Source organism: Electrophorus electricus, chromosome 12, assembly GCF_013358815.1.
Source record: "Electrophorus electricus isolate fEleEle1 chromosome 12, fEleEle1.pri, whole genome shotgun sequence".
NCBI lineage: Eukaryota > Metazoa > Chordata > Actinopteri > Gymnotiformes > Gymnotidae > Electrophorus > Electrophorus electricus.
Window position 1 is genome coordinate 13,085,276 of NC_049546.1, and position 19,557 is coordinate 13,104,832.

At 42.5% G+C, this 19,557-nt stretch overlaps 1 protein-coding gene across 1 annotated transcript in view; it reads right to left on the reverse strand.

Moving 5' to 3' along the window:
* The window catches only part of nexmifb (neurite extension and migration factor b), a 39,807-nt gene that overhangs the window by 19,286 nt on the left and 964 nt on the right, over window positions 1-19,557 (reverse strand). The window lies entirely within an intron of this gene.

Below are 19,557 nucleotides of genomic sequence, written 5' to 3' on the forward strand. Positions count from 1 at the left end.
AAAACAGGTACAGAAAAAGTTATAAAAGACCAAAAGAATACTATAACCAAAGCATCTTTCAGAAAACATAAAGATTGCAAATAAAAAATGAGGTAGAGTACACACATTACCATTTAATTTCATCCATCTCCAATCTGTGTCATATTTCAGTCGCATCTCTGTATTGATTAACACACACATTAGAGTTGCTAATTAATGAAATAGCCATTCTAATAAATCCATCTGAAAACCCCACCTGGGCTTTACTCTGTGCCTGCCTATAGCTGCTGGAGTGAGCCAATTACGCAGAAATTTATTGGCCCCTGCTGCATCTAAAGTGTGATTGGAATAACAACGAATCTCCAAATGGCACATTTCAGCTCTTTCTCCACCGTGTGGCAAAGTGTACAGAATGCAGGCTTGGAAATTTTGGTGCAAGGAGGCTCCCTGGCAACGCCGCAGTTTAAGCCAGAACGTGTACATGTAGAAAGACAGACAGAGAAAAAGAAACAAAGGGAGAGAGAGAAAGAAAAGTGAGAGAAAGAAAGAGAGAATAGCTGAAAAAAGCATGAGAACAAAAAGAAGCATATATAGAGAGAGAGAACAGAGAGACACAGACACGGGAACTTAGAGAAAGAAAACAGAGGGAAAACAAGAGAGGGCGAGAGGAGGGGGGATATGAGTGACGTTCGAACTCATATCCCCACTCCTGGGAAATAACCTCTTAATCCAGCATGCACTATTACACTGACAGGCAACCAGCTTCCTCCAACGAGGATATGAAAGCTTTCTCTTGTGATTCAAATATCAAGGAAAGTAACGAAAACAGAGTGACGCAATAATCCAGGAGGGACAATTTACCTAGCATCCTCCTACCACACACACACACACACACACACACACACACACACACCCAGACACACACACACACACACACACACACCCAGACACACACACTCACTATCATCGCAGCTTATAGATCTCTTAAGTGAAAGTCATTGGCTCGCCTAAAGCCATGCTACATGACTGATTTTAAAGTAATGTAGCACAACAGGCTGGAGGAGCTCAGAAGATGTCTACTATGTAGACTCTCTCTATGATGTCTCTTTTTCTTTCTTTCTCTCTCTCTCCCTCTTTCTTTGTGTCTCCCTCTCTCTCTTTCTGACTGTATCTCCCTCTTGCTCTTCTACTGTGTGTACCTGCTACTGCTGACACAGCCCTCTCCACCTTTTGTTTCTCCACACTCCACTTCTTAACTGCCATTCCAGGTTTCTCTCATTATCTTTTGAACCAATGCAGTTTCTCATGAGACAGGGGTGGGGAGGGGCACCACTTGCATGTGGGTGGCTGTATTTCAGGAGAAGTCTCCTACAGGCCAGCAAACAATGGCTCGTTCGCAATGCAGTTAATGTGTGCCTAGTGAGGGAGACTAACCTTTGATAGTGTTGTTTATGAAATCAGCCGTACAGAATATTAGTTCCCAACTGTGCTCACTTGCAAACACTGAGCCGGCATTGATAACAAGGAGCCGAATCAACAAACGGCTCAAATCCTAAACTGTTGCAGCCTGTTGGTCAAGCTTCAAAATATTCAATTTCACCAGATATGTCTTTTGTTCCCACATTAAAGGGTGTCTTTTTAGACCTAAACCCAGCACATTATACTTTTGTGCCTTGTGTTTGGGGCCTGGAGTTAATTAACTGAACACTGCACTGGGGCAATAAAGGAAAATCAAAAGAAGACCCAGTCTCCCCGAGGCTCTGTCCAACATGCCAGACAACCCACCGGCAATGCCAGCTTTTCAGCCATGTCAGAGGGTGGTCATTTTTTCCCCATTTTTCCCCTCCATAACATGACTGTTAAACCGTTCCATGGCAAAAGGCGGTGGACTCACTGAAAAGCAGTGCCTGAGCTGGCCCTTGCACAGTTTGATATTATATTAGCATTACAAAGGTTTTCCCACCATCTGTGACACAGCTAGGGAAAAGGAGGTGGAGGAGGGTTCCACTACTTTTCATGGCCAGAAAATTGTTGTTTCTGTAGGAATTTGCAGTTAAGGTTGACAAGGCTGCGATGGGAGTCAAAAGAGCTGCAGTGTCTGTGTATTGCCCTGTTATCTTTTCTCAGCACAGGCAATGTTTACCGTACAAGAACGGGCTGCTGGTCATGTAGCAATTGTGCTGTTGGCCTTTGAATCCCAGGGTGCAGTGTGCAGGGGCAGACAACGATTCCAAGGCAGCCCAGAACAGAAGCCTCATCACACAGAGCTGCACGGAATCACACTGTTCATGATGGAAGTGGGGGGCTTGGGGGCTGGAGATATTCTTCTCACTTTCCATCGTGAGTGTATGCTTTCCTCCGTTGTAAAGTTGGGGAGGCGTGATACTTGGCACAAGTTTGCCAGGCAGAGCACACTTGGCACTAGACGTGGATCTCTTTCTACTATCGGCTGTTGTCACTAGCCCCTGGTCGTTTGCCAGTCGCCTACTTGGCAGAGCGTGCATCCCCGCAAAGTAGCTGGCAGGTCTGAGGAAGAGTTCTGATGAAGTGCGATAACGTGGCCCTCCCTTTCATTCGAGGACGTTGCGTGGACCATTTTGGACGTGCCGAGCAAAAAGGACAATGAGACACATTTGCACCGCAGATGGAAATGCAACCCCTTCCTTCAGGTTCACGCAGCGGTCTCAGTGTTGAAGCCTCTGTGTCAGCTGCAGAAGCCTAGTTCCCTTTCTGACCATTGAAGCAGGTGAAGGTTCAAGTGAGTCATTTGCTAGGAGGACAAGGAAGGCATTCATGCAGCAGTCTCACTTCCCTGGTATTTTATTTTATCAGTAAGAAATTAGCAGAAATTTTCAACTAAATTATGAATGCAGTATTACTCTCAAGGGAGGGGGTAGAATATACAGGAACAGCTGGCACACCCATCATATGGACAGATCTAGGGACTGTACATAGGAACAAAGATGCACACTGTGTTATGAACACACTCAGCCATCCGGCTCTGTTATCCCTAATGAATTCTTCTCCTGCTCCAGGACTTCCCTTTAGTGCTAGCAATCAGCATTTCACCCAGGATAAAAAAAAACAAAAAAAACAATAACTGGTCTTTGAAGGGTCTTTAAAACCTTTTGACAGCAGGCAGTTCAGTTCAAATCACAGTAATATGATTGCCATTTAGTACACACTATCTTTGGTTGAACACAAGAGGATACAATGATATTGGCAGCAGAAAGTGTGAGAATGATATAGACCCTTGATAGTCACTGCAAGCTAGAGGCAATGAAATTTCTAGATGTATTTGTAAAAGCATTCTTTTAAGTAGTGAAATATGGGTGGGAGTGGCCATGGTTACCAGTAATACCCCCACAACACACACACACACACACACTCACATGGAGGAAAAAATAGACATAAGAATCAACCACTTCTTACAATAATAATGTTACATTTTATTACATTCATCCCAGTGTGAAATTAATTTTCACTATGAAACGTGATAAGTTCTGCATTATCAGAATTCTGCAAATTCTGTTATATTAATTAGTATATAGTGAAACAAATACACTGAGCCTATGCAATAAAATTGTATTAACCTACATTAAAAATGCATATAGTAGAAAAGCTCCTATTCCCAAGTGGCATGTGAGTTACTGCAGTAACAGTGGTCTGTTTACTCCTTTCACTGTCATAGCATGATTACGAATGTTGCAAAGTTCGCTTTGGAGTCAGAACGCTGGACGAGCCAATGCACCGAATGGGTCCATTCCTCTCATTAAATGCTTGCAACCAAATTATTAGACTCCACCACTGCTATTTTACTGCTAAAAATGATACCCATGCAAAAAAAAAACAAACAACAACAAAAAAAAAAAACAGCTCTCATTTGCAAGAACATTTTGTTTGAAACATGGGACCAGCATGCTGTGGCCTGCATGTGGGAACACCAGCCGGACACTTGGGTGAGAAGAGCCTGTGGAAGCAGAGCACCAGGCCTGGAGCTGGGCCTAAATGTGCTGACCTCCTGGTGCGTGGCAACCCATTCCACCACCTTTGGCCTCTGACCTTGCACGCATGCACTTGTTTTATGCAAGCAGCTTGTCTTCGGTGGTGAAACCACAGCAATTATTCAGCCCACCCCCAGGCCTGTGGTGTGTCTCACTGTCTCCTGCTACTCAACAGCCAATATCAAATATGGCAGCTTCAGACTAAGTGTATTCCTCAGTGAATAGTTTTGGGATGCTTTCATTCTGCCTTTTTTAATGAAGAAAGAATTACTTCAAACTGCTTAAAAGTGGATGGTAAGGCTGGTGCAAATGTTAGCTTGAATTTGAAGCACTGCAGCAGTTTTCCAGCACTGCAGCATCACAACAGTGTATGCAATCAATATACTGATATCTATGCCCTGACTGTACACACACTTTAGTAACCAAGTGGGTATTTCTCAGTGTGACAGAACTGGCTTCCCTGAAAGCTTAAAACAAGAGTCCTGGATGAAACAGCAGTAGCCTAGCTCTTATTGTATGATTTCCAGAAACCTATTATTGTATGATTTCCAGAAACCCAGAAACCTGCCCTGGAGCTCCCAGCACATCTGACCTAGGAACTGCTGAGGTCATCCACAGTTCAGTCAGAATCATCTAGCTTGATTTTTAATGCAAATTTGACAAAAAGCAACAAGCAAGTAAGAAATGTTTGGGAAAATTACATTTTGGCTAGGGTGGTTAAAGCCTTTTGCTCAGAAGACTTAAAGAATGAAATCCAACCTGGACCCCTGCCCAGAAAGAATTCCTCATCCTGAACCTTATTATCTTACTCTCTAACATGTATCAAACCAAATACTGGACAGCTATGCCTCAGAGGGGAAGGAAAAGATATAAGCAACTTGAGTTCCACAAAACAAAATGCAGAAAACACCTCTCACTGTACCAACACCAAGAGACAAAGGAACAAGCCACCCTGCATGCCTGAATCACTAGGCTTTGCCAAAAGCATGGTGCATGGGTGAGTGAGCCCTGCACTGTGTGCAATCTGGTTAGCAGGTGCCACCCTCCTGCTGACCCAAAGCTGTGAAGCCACATTTTCCCGATAGCTGTAAAGTATTTCGGTTCATCCTCAGGGGAGGGGGAGGGATTCACCTTCCCTTTACAATCCATGCAGGAAATTATGCCAGCAGTTGAAGTGGGAGGCCACTTAAAATGATAACACTAATTTAAATGCCATTAAGGAACACCTCAGCATGTGCAATAGGGAAGAAAAATGATCAGCTGTAGTGTCCCAGAAGCATGTACACCTACATACCTAAATAACAGAGGTGGTACTGCGAGCAAACAGTATGCTTGTTAGGAATGTTTCTGGCACCTTGTAGTTTGCATTGTGACACTAAACTAGGAGTATACTATAGATGCCACTATGACTTGTTTGTTGTACATTATATTATTTAGCTTTGCTGTTTTTAGTGTTGAGTTGTTTCATTGTAGTGTGTACTGTAAGGGAAGGCTAGTTCATAGGAATGATGTAGTTATTTGGGTGCAGTTTTGTCAATGTTATCAAAGTTATGGTAAATAATTTATGGTAACTAAACTTCGCAAGTTTAAAATCCTTTATGGTTTTTTCCCTCAAAGGAAATTATAGGTAATTGTTTGAGGAAGTGCACTGTAGTTAAACAAAAGCAATAAATCAAATATACAGAGATAGTTAACAAGAACATGCAGCTGTATTGTGGTTTAGGTTGTAGTTTCGCCTGTGAACTTGTGGTGCGGCTTGTTGTAAAAAATCACAGTGAATCTCTGTGAACACTATAAGTTTTCCATCTCTTCAACATCAAGACCAGCAACCAGGACAATTCCATGTCTTGTTAAATGTAATTGAGACAAAATGACATTATTGTGTTTGCATTGTGCTCACAAAGTGTATGCACGAAGAGAGCAAGCAGCAATATGAGTGTGAATGAAGGAGAACGATGGAGATCCACAGCATTCTTATTTGCCTGCTGGCAGTTAGAGCTGAAGCAGCCCAGATTACAGCAGCCCCCTCCCTCCAACACACACACACACACACACACACACACACACACACACACAATTAAGATATCTAGGCTCACACATTTTTGTCCCCATGAATTGTTTTCGCCTCTCGCAGAGCTTTGTTTCACCAGCTCTTATATTCTGCCTAGTCAGCATCCAACATTAACACCCCCAAACCATGCTTAGAGAGCTTCTCTGTAGTACTATTATGCTGACCACTGTTAAAATAAGATCTTAAACTCGAATGTAGCTGCTTTAAGGCAGAAATGGTCCAGTAAGGTCTTCTGTGGATGGCCCTCATCTGAGAGATTGAAACGACATGCCACCCATCGTTACACAGCGGTATCCTAAAACAGGCCACAGCCATGGATGGGTAGGTAACCAAGCAGTTTTCAACATACAATGAGGATAACTTTCCCCTACACTACCACTGTTAACCCAAGTAGGCTTTTTTAAAACTTGTCAAATGGACAGGACAGTAAACTATTCAATGCTGTAGCAAATTAGCAGCAAATCAGGTTGAGAGATTAACTGAAGTTCATATGTTGAACAGGATCATGTGATTGGGTCTGCCAAAAAAGCGATGTTATCAGACATCTGCAGTCACGTACACATTATTCTTGCAGGTCGAATTCATGTCCAACCGTGGTTAAAGCAGCGAAGGCGCACTAGGGCTAAAGCAGACCTTGTAGTCTTTAACTCGCATTAAGGGCTCCAGTAGCCCCATCTAAAGGCCCTGAAAGCCACTTCCCTCACCGGTTGCCCATTGACCTTGTTGGCTGTCTCTAAATCATCACCCATTGGCCTGCTTTTTTCCGCTCACCACAGTCTCGCCTCCTCTATCCAGGCTGCTGGGACTTTGACTGACAGGTGCTAACGACCCTGTGCGTCACTGCAGCTATGTAATTCCCCACTTTGGAGAGAGCTTTTAGAGAAAAACACAGAGTAAGGAGAGCAGTGAGAACGAACACGCCCCTCAGAGCTGCTCCCTATTCAGCCACTCATCAGTAGAGCTCCGGGAGTGGTGGGGGGTTGGGATGTGCATCACGCACGTGCACACACACACACACACACACACACACACACACACACACACACAGACATATACACTACCTGCTCCCATATGGCACACACATCTAACACCATCTGCAGCGAATTCGTTTGGTTTTCAATTATTGCTGCATTTTTAAGAGACATAAAACTGGGTGTCACATACCCATAGAGAAAGCGCTTGTCCCAATTACAAGGGGCCGCATTAAAATTTAATTACAAAGGAAACACGATAAGCTGCCACTTCAAACAATATGTGCAAACAAAAAGGGTAAAACCAAAAAGCAAGAGAAAGGCGTTCGTGTACTCCTAAACGAAGGTCTCTGTCAAATGGCTGGCAGGCACAGAAGTGTCGCAAGGCGTACGGTCAGCGCTTCACCCAGACTGGCTGAACGGCTGGCACGCTTGCCGCATGGGGAGGGGAAATGCCTAGCTAATTGTGATTCAGCCTCCTCTCTCTCCCCTGTGCTCTACACTCAAGCAGCTGCCTCCATTTATGCAGGGCACATTTCAAATGACAGGAGGGAGGGAGGGAGTAGGGTTCGCGGGGGGGGGGGGGGGGCTGACTAAGGTTGGACAACGATTACACTGTATTTCTTAAGAGCTGGGATGCTGGGCAGAAAAAAAAACAATTTCTGTGGTAGGGACAATGCTCGAGTTGGCCTGGCCTGGGGTGCTCTGGAGGACTCACGTGTGCACGTGTCTTTTGCAAGATTAGCGTGGGAAAGCAGCCCACTCCTCTGCATGCAAGCGAGCCTTGTTCGCCATGCAAACCCTTAAATGAAGGCATGCATGTGAAGGTGTCCCATGCACAGACGCCTCCTCATCTCTTTGCCACTGAGCAGGCACCAATGTGGTCAGTGGGGAAAAGTGTGAGTGGAGTGTGTCTGTGTGTGTGTGTGTGTGTGTGTGTGTGTGTGTGTGTGTGTGTGTGTGTGTGTGTGTGTGTGTGTGTGTGTGTGTGTTTCAGTCGCAGAGGAATCTCTTGGTACAGCCCTTGCTGGCCTGGCTGTGTACGTTGCAGAGAGGAATCAATTGGCCCCCTTTCCTCGTCTCCCCTCTCACCTCTCCTCTTGTTGCAGTGGCCTGTAGTGGCATGCACAGCTCTCATGTCTCAGATGGCATATGGTAGTCCATCAAATCAAACAGAACTGGTCGTCCAGCACGATCAACCGAGAGAGGCAACCGAGACCTTGGTACTGGATGGACCAACACCTGCAAACAACTCTGCAAACCACATTTTAGCCTTGCTTGCTACATCAAAGATTTGGTAGAACAGGCTGAGAAGCCTGTGAGTTTCAAATCTGGATTTTATGTGTCATTCTACCTTTGAACAATGCTCTTACAGATTTTAAAATATGGAGTGTAACCTAAAATAAGGTTGGCCAAAATGTCAACTTTTCTTGTAGTCCAACAGAATTTGAAATCTACTACAAATTAATCTGGTTAACACATCATAGAGAAATCCCCCAGCACTCTTAGATCTTTCTCTTTTTTTTCTATGTTCAGCATTCACTGCATTCAGTATTCACCAATGGAGTTGAGGAGTACACATCTCAAAACCAGCAGCCAATCATAATTGCATATCTCTAGCATCTCCCAGCACTGTGCTGGAGATTAACCAAATGTTGCTTCATCCATAGAGCTCTCTCTCTAATACAGCTCAAGCCCTCTGCTTTTAGGGCTCATCTATGGAATGTTCTAAAACTAATCATATGTAATATTATGTATATGCGAAATGACAGTAAATACTATGCACATTGGAATAGTGTACATGCACTGTGGCAAATTGTTCAGTCATGGCTGAGGTATTAAATGCGACTTTCTTTGTAATTGGCAGACAATTAAATAGTATTTGCAGTCTGACGTTGCAATAAAAAAAAAAAGTAATTAAGTTCTCACAACATTTTTTATTTTGTTCTAGATTCCAGAAATTCTTTGCTGTGCTGTGAAAACAACTCTTTCAGCTGGCTTCACACCAAGGACATCTCTCGATGATAGTACAACTTCACGGGTTCAGCCATTCTGTCTAACCTTAAGACCACAAACCGAGACTTGCTTACAGCTTTGCAACTGCACTGCCGGCTCTAGCCGTGCCTTTGATATGCTTTTGCCTTTGCACATCTACTGATGTGATTATTTTTGATCCATGACTCAAACAGCAAACCCACATAGTCTGATGTGTGCACAACAAACTGGCCCGTTCAATTCTGTAAAGGCTGGGTTTGCATCTTAATTGACTGTTCTTATTTTCCTTTAGCCAACAGGCCAAAGCGTCCTGTCTGTTAAGAACAGTTGTGTACTACACCAGTTTTTCCATAACACACACACACACACGCTTGTGTGTGTGTGTGTGGATAGATAGAGGTTGGGATGTCAGCACAACATCATATCAGCATAGACAGCAGATCATCACAGCTTTTGTGTCATGGCTGGAGAGTTTCCCATGTTATGATACCTCCAACTAATCCACTAATCCACAAATTACAAATAAAAGGAGACAGATATATCAAATTCTTCAGCACATGTAAAAATAACGTGCACATGCAATTCACTGTGGATTATTAGAACCCAAAAATACCTCAAACTCTCAGTTACTGTATTTGTACTTATCATAGTTATATTAAAGCTGCCAAATAAATTAGTAAAATAAGCAATAAATGTATTACTATGAATTTCTTGAACCTATTATCTCAGAAATATGTACCTAAGGAATCTTTCATTGCTTCATCATATTTCATTGTTACTGGTACACAGTAACACAACAATCATTCACTTCAAGAGTGAAACACAAAACACCACAATAAGACAGCTAAGTTAATGAGTCAGCAAGGACAACCAAGTTAATTAGTGCTGGAACATATTGCAGATCATTACTTTGAATATGGATCATTTTAATATTTCATGAAGTGACCAAGAAAACAGGGTGCTTTAGGCTAGGTAACGTATCTGCTGGGCCCTCCTTCAGGAGAACAAATGAGGCCAAAGCTTCAGCTCTTTCCCCTATCCTAATCAACTGTATTGATTGGTCTGTGTGTGAGCTTTCCAGAGGGCTTTGTGCAGCCCTAGACTGGCTCGTCTACTTTGGGGTATTAGGAAGGTTTTATTTGTGCCGCCTCTGGACAATACCACCTCTGAGTGAGGTGATTAAAAGTGGCTTCCTATTGAACCACTGTCCCCGCCCTCCACCGCCAGTGCCTCCCCATGAGTCGTACTGCTAGCTAAGCGGCCTGGAAGTAAGGGCTAACAGGTCCCAGTGCCCACTTTCATTGTCGCTCAGAAAGGGACATGCCATTTTAGGCTCTGCAATGGCCAATTAAACAAGTCTAATTCCGGGAAGGGGGGGGGGGGGGGGGGACACTGTTTCATTAAGTGGATAAGGTTAATGAGTTATTTGTATGGTTGACGTCTTCTAGTAGTTTAAAAGGTTAGGTGCCTCTATCCTGATGCCCTTTGGAGTTATGGTGAAAACTCTTGCATTTACACGCTCTCCCAAGCAACCATAATGAGGGTCATGATGCTCTGTGTGTACTGCTGAAAGCTCACAGAACAAGAAGGCCAAAGAGAGCTGAACACAGAGCCTGCTCCCACCAGCCCACCTTCTCTCTTCACAAGAGGGCTTTTACTGAGATTTTATAGCCATTCCGCACTCAACACAAGGTTACCAAGCTACTTCCTCTTAAAGGAACCCATAGGTACAGCTTCTTGTCAATTTCACTTCACAATATACGGGGAACGCCCAAGAGACACATTAAATGGACATTCCATAACTTTTTAGCACAGGGTTTTCAATTTGTTTGACCTCATGCCAAACATATAGCTTTATAGGATTGGGCTGTGCTACATTGATACAGCAAATGCTAGCAAAAGCATCTCCACAAATGGCCTTGCTCATTCATGCCACCATCCCTATGCAACCCGCATGTTGACTGAGACTGATTCAAGCAGCCAGGAGAAAGACAACAGGCAGCTACAAGAGCCGATCATTTTGTCAGGACTGTCATATGAATGGGTGACAGGTGCTTCTTAAGTGCAAGTATTGGATAAACACAAACAAATGAGGCAGCTTCGCAGTGACTCAGTGTCCTAATGAACCAGTGTATTGACTCACTGAATTCGTTCTCTGTCTGCAATGTCTGCGAGGATCCCAGCTGCCACTCTGAATACCAATTACCACACACTTATGGACCAGCGGATAGCTGGGGGGTGGGTTGAGGAGTGGGTAGGGGGTTGCGAAGTAGGTGGGGTTAGTGGTGGTCATAATACTGCTGTCTGTTTGTGCTGGCAACTGGGAGTACCATACGCGTCATGAGAAAGTGCTTCTTCACAGAATCATAGGATCAGCTCCAAAGGACCCCACAAACATTGAAGATGAATCCTCTGGAAGGTCCAAGTAATGTTTGCCATTTGTTAGCACATTTGCTGAAAATACATCCAGGATAGATACTTTTATAGGGACTTGGGTTAAGTCAAAATGAAAGCTGACCATGAGTGCCGTTGCAAGCCAGAAGGCTGTTCACTGATGATCCAGCCGCCATACAATTCTCATGACAACCTTAATGAGCATCCTCACATTCTGCACGATACCACTAATTTGAGAAATTTTCAGCACAAAGACATAATTAGACAAACTAATTAGACGCAGACTTCGCTGCACAGTGATCCTCCGCAGTTCAAGTTACCCGCCTACCTGCCGCGGGCTAAAATAAGAAGGAGCCATCAAGAACATGTATACTAATTCTCCTTGGCAAGTGCACCGCATATACCTGGAGGTACATGGGCACTGTCACTGCATTTTATTGATAGAGAAACTAGAAGACTGCCCCTCCCCCAACCACTAGTGTCATAGGGTCACAGGGCACACAAGATCCTACTGACCTCCCTACTAAAACAGTTCCTATTCATGCATTTACAAAGAGTTATAGAGCGAGACATCTGAGCATTACACATTTATTTGTGTGCCCACACGCAGGTCCACAAAAGTGAAATGTGAAAATAGTCATCTCTGAGGAAGGAATTAAATAAGAATCAATAGCTTACTGAAGGCAAGCATGGACATTTAAGTCTCCTGAGGATTCATTATTCATTGCAAATTGCCCCTAGAAAAGACTAAAAAATGCCATGGAATCAGAAGCCCTGAGCTGGAGAGCAGCAGCTGAGAGGCCAGGGACAATGGGAGGTGCATGGGAGGAGGAAATGTAATTGATTTAAAAAGTGATGGGGAAAGCCATGGTCTCCAGGGGAATCTGGAGCACATCACCACGGAAATGGTGGGGGAACAATGCTCTATGAAAATTATAATTAAGACTTAGTCAATATTAAGTACACTCCTAAACCAGACATTTTATTGTGGAAAATTGAAAGAACGGGAAGCTACAGGGCAGGGAATGACTAAATTAAACGAAATTTGTAGTCTTAAACATTTTAGTTTTGAACTTCAAATCAAGCCCCCAAAACTATTCACAGCTTAAAAACTAATGCTAATATAAACCTTTATTTGCAAATGCTTACTCTAATTTCTTACATTAGCCTCTATAGGAGCAAATATAGGTAAAATGTTTAATTACAAAACAGTATATGACTTGATGAGTATAAAAGTAGGTATCTGGTATAAAAGGTCTCGCTAATATCATAAGAACATTTTAATATTAAAAGTGCAATACAAGCGAGGAGCTTGCTAGTTTGTTATATCACACCTGTGATTTTTCCGATCATAAGAGGGCCAGTCTTTGAGAGATAGATAAAGGACTTTTATTCTGAACCTTCTTTCACAGGGAGTCATACTGCAGACCCAGCTCAGTGTCACTACTACATAGGAAACTATCTTTTAAAGAGGTTATTTGTGTTGATGTCAAATATCAAGGTAACAGTGAAAAAATGTATCTTTCTGTGTCCACCATACACTGCAGGGCATGAGCAATGCAGCATGTGTAGCCAGGGTAATTATTTCACTGTGTACCATTATTCACATGGTTGAACTATAAAACCAGTCTATGTTTCCAATCATAAAAGCCTATTCTTCAGTTTTCTCACAGAGGACAGAGCCTACCATAAATCTATACTGCACTAAGCATGTATTTTAAAAAAATAAATAAAACGTGTCGCTTTAGTAAACCATTACAACAGAGCTTCACATGCAGTTGGAGTGGGCGACAAGAATTTCTCCATTTATCATATCCTGCATCAGTCACTGCTTCCAAAACAATTTACACACCCAAAAGAGGCAGCCACATCGCCAATCGTCTGTGCCTGCCAGGTTTCAGGATGAAACCCAGAATCCTGCCAAGGGAGGTTATCAGGCCACTGCAATAAATGGACCACGTTCATTAACAGAGCCAGGAGCCAAGGGGACCTTTCTGAATCCCCCGAGCTGTATATGTCTTCCCCCGCTTTCATGTGCTAAAGATTAAAGCTAAAGGCCACCTCCCTGTGCTCGCACACCCATGTTACATCTTGCTGGTCTCGCATCGCTTTCCTCTGTGCTTAACCGTTGCTCCTGCACTGGCTTTTCTCGTTGCTTTACTCGGGGAGCACAGAATCATGTGCTTTTCAATTCCACAGAGGAGGGATGTTAAAGAGGTGAGACCTGAGAATGTTGAGCTTAATGCTTCTGACAAACAAGGGCATGTTTTCTAGTGGATCATTTATTTGGCAGTGGAAAGGAGGAGGGTGTTTTTTTCCACCAAGGCTTCTCCCATATGTCCCATTCCAGAGCTAACACCTGGGGCTGCATTTACAGCATTCAGCTGACACTTTTGTCCAAAGCAACTTTTTGAGGGTTAATGGTCTTGCTCAGGGACCCAACATTGGCAACAGTGACGGTCATCTCTCAAAAGGGAGGACATATATCAAAACATGAGAGGAACATGAAATACTCCTGATCAACATTATATGTTTGCTTCTAGGCAGTTAGTATTAGGAACTGAAGTGGTGATTATCAAATGGTTTAGACTATTTCATTACTTTTTCAAAAACATAACAATTTAGTGACACGGTTCACAATTAGATTGTAGTCCTAGTACAACCTAGCCCAGAAGAATAAATGGATTGTGACATGTCAAGTGGTGTACTTTCTCTAATTACAAATAAATCTGGGATGTATTTGGAATTCAATTTTCCTTATCTTAAATCAAAGAGTATGGATTCCACTGTGAGTAAAGAAAATGGGCCAGACAAGAAAATTAATTGGCCAAGCCAAAGGTGATGTAAGAGTTTAAATGGATTAACAAATGAAAGCGCGTAGATTTTCGCATTTCTTTCGCTCCAGGACCCAGAGCTGTGTTGGAATTGCCTTATGTTTCATTTCCCCCTGAGTAAAGAGAAGATGAGCCAGGGAGGGAGAGAGGAAGGGAGGGAGGGGGGAAAAAAAACGACATAATCAGACAGTTCAGGCCTTGACAGTAAAACCTTGACAGGTCCCAATGTGGCGATGCATGCTGATTTTGTCCATGCCTTGCCAGGCAGCCCAAGGTTTCTGGCCAAGACAGCGTGTCGGCAAACAGGTGAAAGCTTTCTGAGCTTATTCGCGTTAATCGTGTGAAGTCGCTCTCCATTTAAACACTCCAGCGAGAGAATCTAGGGTGCTGAGAAGGCTCTGCTTACAAGAATCAGGACTCAACATCTGCCAAATAAACAAATTTGTTTGGCTTGTTTATGCCCCCCCCCCCCCCCCCCCCCCCCCCATGTTTGCGTCAGTGGTATATATCACCTAAATCTAAACACTAACAATTTCCTTCAGGAGAAGATTCTGGCTGGAAAATTCTTATATGGTTAACAAGGAACTAAGGCAATTAGCCTGAGTACTTATGTATTAACAAACCCATACCACCTTTCATTCAGGCTTCACACTACATTTTGTATGAATGTATAATCCTTTAGAAGAAAAAAATGAGTCAAGTTTCTATTTCTAAATGTAGGGCATGATATTTTATGCCTCGAATCTGGCAAAAATTCTTTAAAGTGATGTTCTTGAGAGCATAGCTTTAGAAAAATAAATTGACAGCACTGTAGTGCAGGGGAACAGCACTGAGTCAAGACACTTGAATAAATCATAATTTTTTAGAATATACCTTTTAAAAATATATATTCTACATGCCTTGGTATAAGACAGCATACCCACAGTGTATCTGTGACTCAAGTCCGTCCACAGTTGAAAAAACATATGATGCAATAGAGCTCATAGAACTGAACAACACAACACATACAACTGAGATCTCAGCGAAACATTCAATCAGACCAAGTCAGGACTTAACAGGTTTATTTTGTTAAACTGCAATAAAAATCAGTATACTGCTACACAATGTCATTTAGCAAGTTCTCAATAAATGCTAATTAATAGACAATTTCTAAACAGGTTCACTAATTTGCAACCTGAAAACATGATTGTTTTAAGTTAATAATTATAATTGCTAACCGTAGCTGAAGAAAATCGTGACGGATTCATTTACTAGGACTTGGAGCCCAGACTGCAAAATCCTATGCTTCTAGTAGTTTCTACATATAGCTATTATCATATGTTAACATGGACTACAGCTTTAGATATTTCCCTATTATTGTGGCCTGTGCATGACTGAAATGTACACATCATTCAGTGTGGCATTATTTTTATAATAATTCAAGATCAGTTTACATACTCAAATCCATTCTAAAAGAAGAGTAACACTAGTCTCAGATCAGGAACTTTAACCAAAACTATTAGTTATTTATATTTGTACAATACTGAAATGACTCTCATATTAAATGCAAAAAAAATATGTGCCTGTAGTGCAGGAGCCTGATCATGTTAATTAATGTGGTTAATGATATTTCTTGCATTTATAGACATAATTAATACAAAAATTAATTAAGAATTGAAGTTGCAGTAATGTCTAATTGAGGAAGATGTTACAACATGGGGAATAATATTATTCTACTATTCTCTACAAAGCAAATATGTTTCTACATGAAGATATTTTTAAGTAAAGGTTTTGGGATCTACAGAGCATATTGTGTGAATCTCAATATTTTGTTACTTTCTGTGCCTTTTACAAATAATTCCATTAAATATATTGCCAGTATGTCATGTTAATACAGCTTCAAACTTCGAGTCCTCTTGAATTGTGCCTATTCTGAAAGGACAAAACCACCTTTCGAGAGAAATGAGAAGGGGAGGAAACATCCTTACAACATTCCTTTTTCTTTCCCCCCCCCCCCCCCCCCCCCCCCTGCACTGTCCCTCCTGTTCAAGAAATGCTCTCTTTGGCCTCCTCCTCAGCTCCCCTGTGCCGGTGCCTGAAACAAGAGACTGCAGCATGAAGGGCCGAGACGCACAAAGGACCTCCTGTCATTCCCTGGCCTCGCTTCTCACAGGGGACCTTCCCACTGCTGATCCTGGGGGAGCAAACCCCCCTACCCAAGTCACACTCTCCCACTTCTTACAATGTTGCGTGAGGGGGCCGTGCATTGGCCCAGGAACCCTTAGCCCCCAAAGCAAAGCCCACTAACGAAGGCTGCTTGTTAATTTTAATCTTCTTCTGGAGGGTGGGTTGCAGGGGGGAAGCAGAGAATTACAAACTGTCCCCAAACCTACAAAACACAACACATTCCATCTAAAAAGATAGAAGCCTGTAATATGGTCTACCTTGGGTAAAATCAAAGACAAATATGACATTACAGCAGGGAGAAAAAAAATGGCTTTTCACATATAGTCCTCCCTGTGTTGTTGACTCTCCTTGCCTCTGTCGTATATAAGAAATTATCCATTCCACTGCATCTGCATGTACCCTTATCTGAGTCATTTTACTGTTGACTACTCTAGAGTGTCACATGATGAGAACATGATTTAATCAAGGAGCTCTTGACCACAGTCACTAAAGTAGAGCAATTTAAATGCAGTGTAACAACCCTGCATCATTCAAATAGAAAAAAATACTAGATATACGCCACAGGCGTCAGAGGGAGGCATTCTATGTGAACAGCACTGCTTACTCAGTTGTAGACTACTTCACAAAGTTGCTTCAGTCGTATTTAAACAGGCTTGCGGACACTGTTGCGGCATTGCATGAACAGGCACACTGGGATATTCCCAGGCGGTTTAATAAAAGAGTCTGAATGTGAAGGAAATCGCAATATTTGTGCCTAAGTGCGAGACAAATACAGTTTCTGTTATCAGTGCCTGCTTGTCTGTGTGGCGAGTGCAGAGAAGCACCAGGCCATGTCCGTAAGGCTCGCTTACACCGCACGAGCATCAGTAGCGAATCCAACACTGGAGAATGACTGACATGGAATCCCGGCACCAGAAAAAGACCCTCTGTAGAATTTCAGTTACGTAAAACGCTAACCAGTTTCATCGAAACCTCCGGTTCACAACACGGTATTAAACAAAAATACGTCAGTACGAATAAAAAATGTAAAAATAGCTACTTATCTCAGCATGTTAGACACAGCAGTAGGGGAGTCTAGGATACATGCATGTGGTTCAGGGCTCAGCCCCGGCTCCGTCCCTCGGGAGCAGCCTGAGCTACATCCCACCTCCCCACCCCCCGGCCATGAAAAGCAATCATGGAGCTGAGCAATCTCCCCTGGACCTTACCTCCGTTTAATTACAGAGCGCTGCAGCGGACGCCGCCGGAGGCCCCGCAGAGCTGTTGTTGTAGCACGGGTCTAAGAAGCATGGCGCAGTGGCGCTCTCGTTTGTAACAACTGTAGACCCGAGCGGGCTGCCGCCAAGAGAGCCGTCGCCACTGTATTTGCTGACAACCGTCGCCCGAATCGAAAAGTTTTAGTGTCGTTTATGTCTGGCTTTTCCTGACATGGCATGGGAAGTCTACAATACAGAAAGGCTAATATGAAAGGACAAAATGTCGTTTAGGAGGAGGTCTAGGCATTGTAGGCCTACACTACACAATAGAATAGGTCCTATATCTGGATGCTTTACATGCTTTAAGGTCTAAGAGCTTTCTTCTGAACTTTTTTCATTAGAACAAATTGGCTAAATCCAGAGAGGGGCGGGGGGTGGTTGCATTTCTGTTATAAACCTGCATAACAGAACGTTAAGTGTCTAATTAAATTAACAAGACAAACCTATTTTTGAATGTTGCTATGATACAAACATACTGTTGGCCTGTAAATCAGTGCATTGGTGTGAATCACCGTATTGTTATGACTTAGAGCAAGCGAGTCATCAAGTGTGGGGTGGAGGTAGTAATAACGATGATAAACTTATGCTGCTTTACTCTGACTAACAATGGGCTTTTTGTCTTTCACTAAAGCAATGACATTAGTAGTGAATGCACTATGACAGCGATGAATGTGAAGACAAGCAGCAAGTTAGTGAAGAAGGTGAGCTGTTTTGGTCCCAAATGGAAAAACAAAATGTAAAATTTAAATAAAGACAACCAGAATGAAACATTGCAAAAGGCACAGCATGTCTTCAAACAGCGCCTAACTGTTGCAGCAGGCCTATAAGCTAGACTTAGAAAATGGATCAAGACAAAACAACATTGTTAAACCCAACCCCAACCCCCAACAGCCACAACACACCATACTTAGATATACAATATGTTAAATTAATATTAGCTGTCAATCTAATTTCAATCCAAAAATAATCAATTCTGAAGATAGTTGATACCCACACAACCACACCTCATGCCCCCCCCCCCCCCCCGCCAAAAAAAAAACAACCAAAAAATAATTTGCATAATTGGTTGATAACTGTCAAAAGTCCTGTTTTCAATATATCAGTCCAATTCAATGTTGTGAACACCAAATGAAGCTTGTTACTATTGTGTAGCTGAGCTATTGTAGTATACTGCTGCTTAATTTACATGCATGTGTATCTCTCTCTCTATTATTTCATGCATCTCTGCCTAGTTCCTGGTTCAACCACCATTTGACTTTGCCATCTGGTTCCCTCTAAATAAATTCATATTTATAGCCATCGTTTAAGCGGCCATTGTTGTGATGACCACAGAGAAAACAAACAAGCACACATGACTAAACACTGAAAAAAAAGAGAGACTGCCCCATTGATGGACTTGTGAGTCAGTCAGTGAGCAAAACAGATTGGGAGTGATATAATACTTGAGGCTGGGAATGTGTGATAACTGAGAATGGAATTCATCTGATCCAGGCCATCCTCCAACATGCGTCATTTAGCCTTAAGGCCAAAAACGCTTCAGCACCAGAGATGAATATCAACATCATTGTCAGGACATCATCTCAATTTGCCTCTATTTTCTTATCTTTTGAAGCTACTTCAGCCTAAGGCCTTCTGTATGGTTACTTCACATGCTAGAAGGGTGAACCATACTTTATTCTTTATGGAGGACAGGAATAGAGGGAGGAATTTGGTTCTTGATCACTCTGAGTAGTAGAACAACTCTGAAATAGCTACAGTTTCATATGCGTTAACCAGCTAAATCTGAATGCATTTAGGTGGATTACAAGGAAAGATATGCCTTCCCACTATATATATATATATATATATATATATATATATATATATATATATATATATATATATATA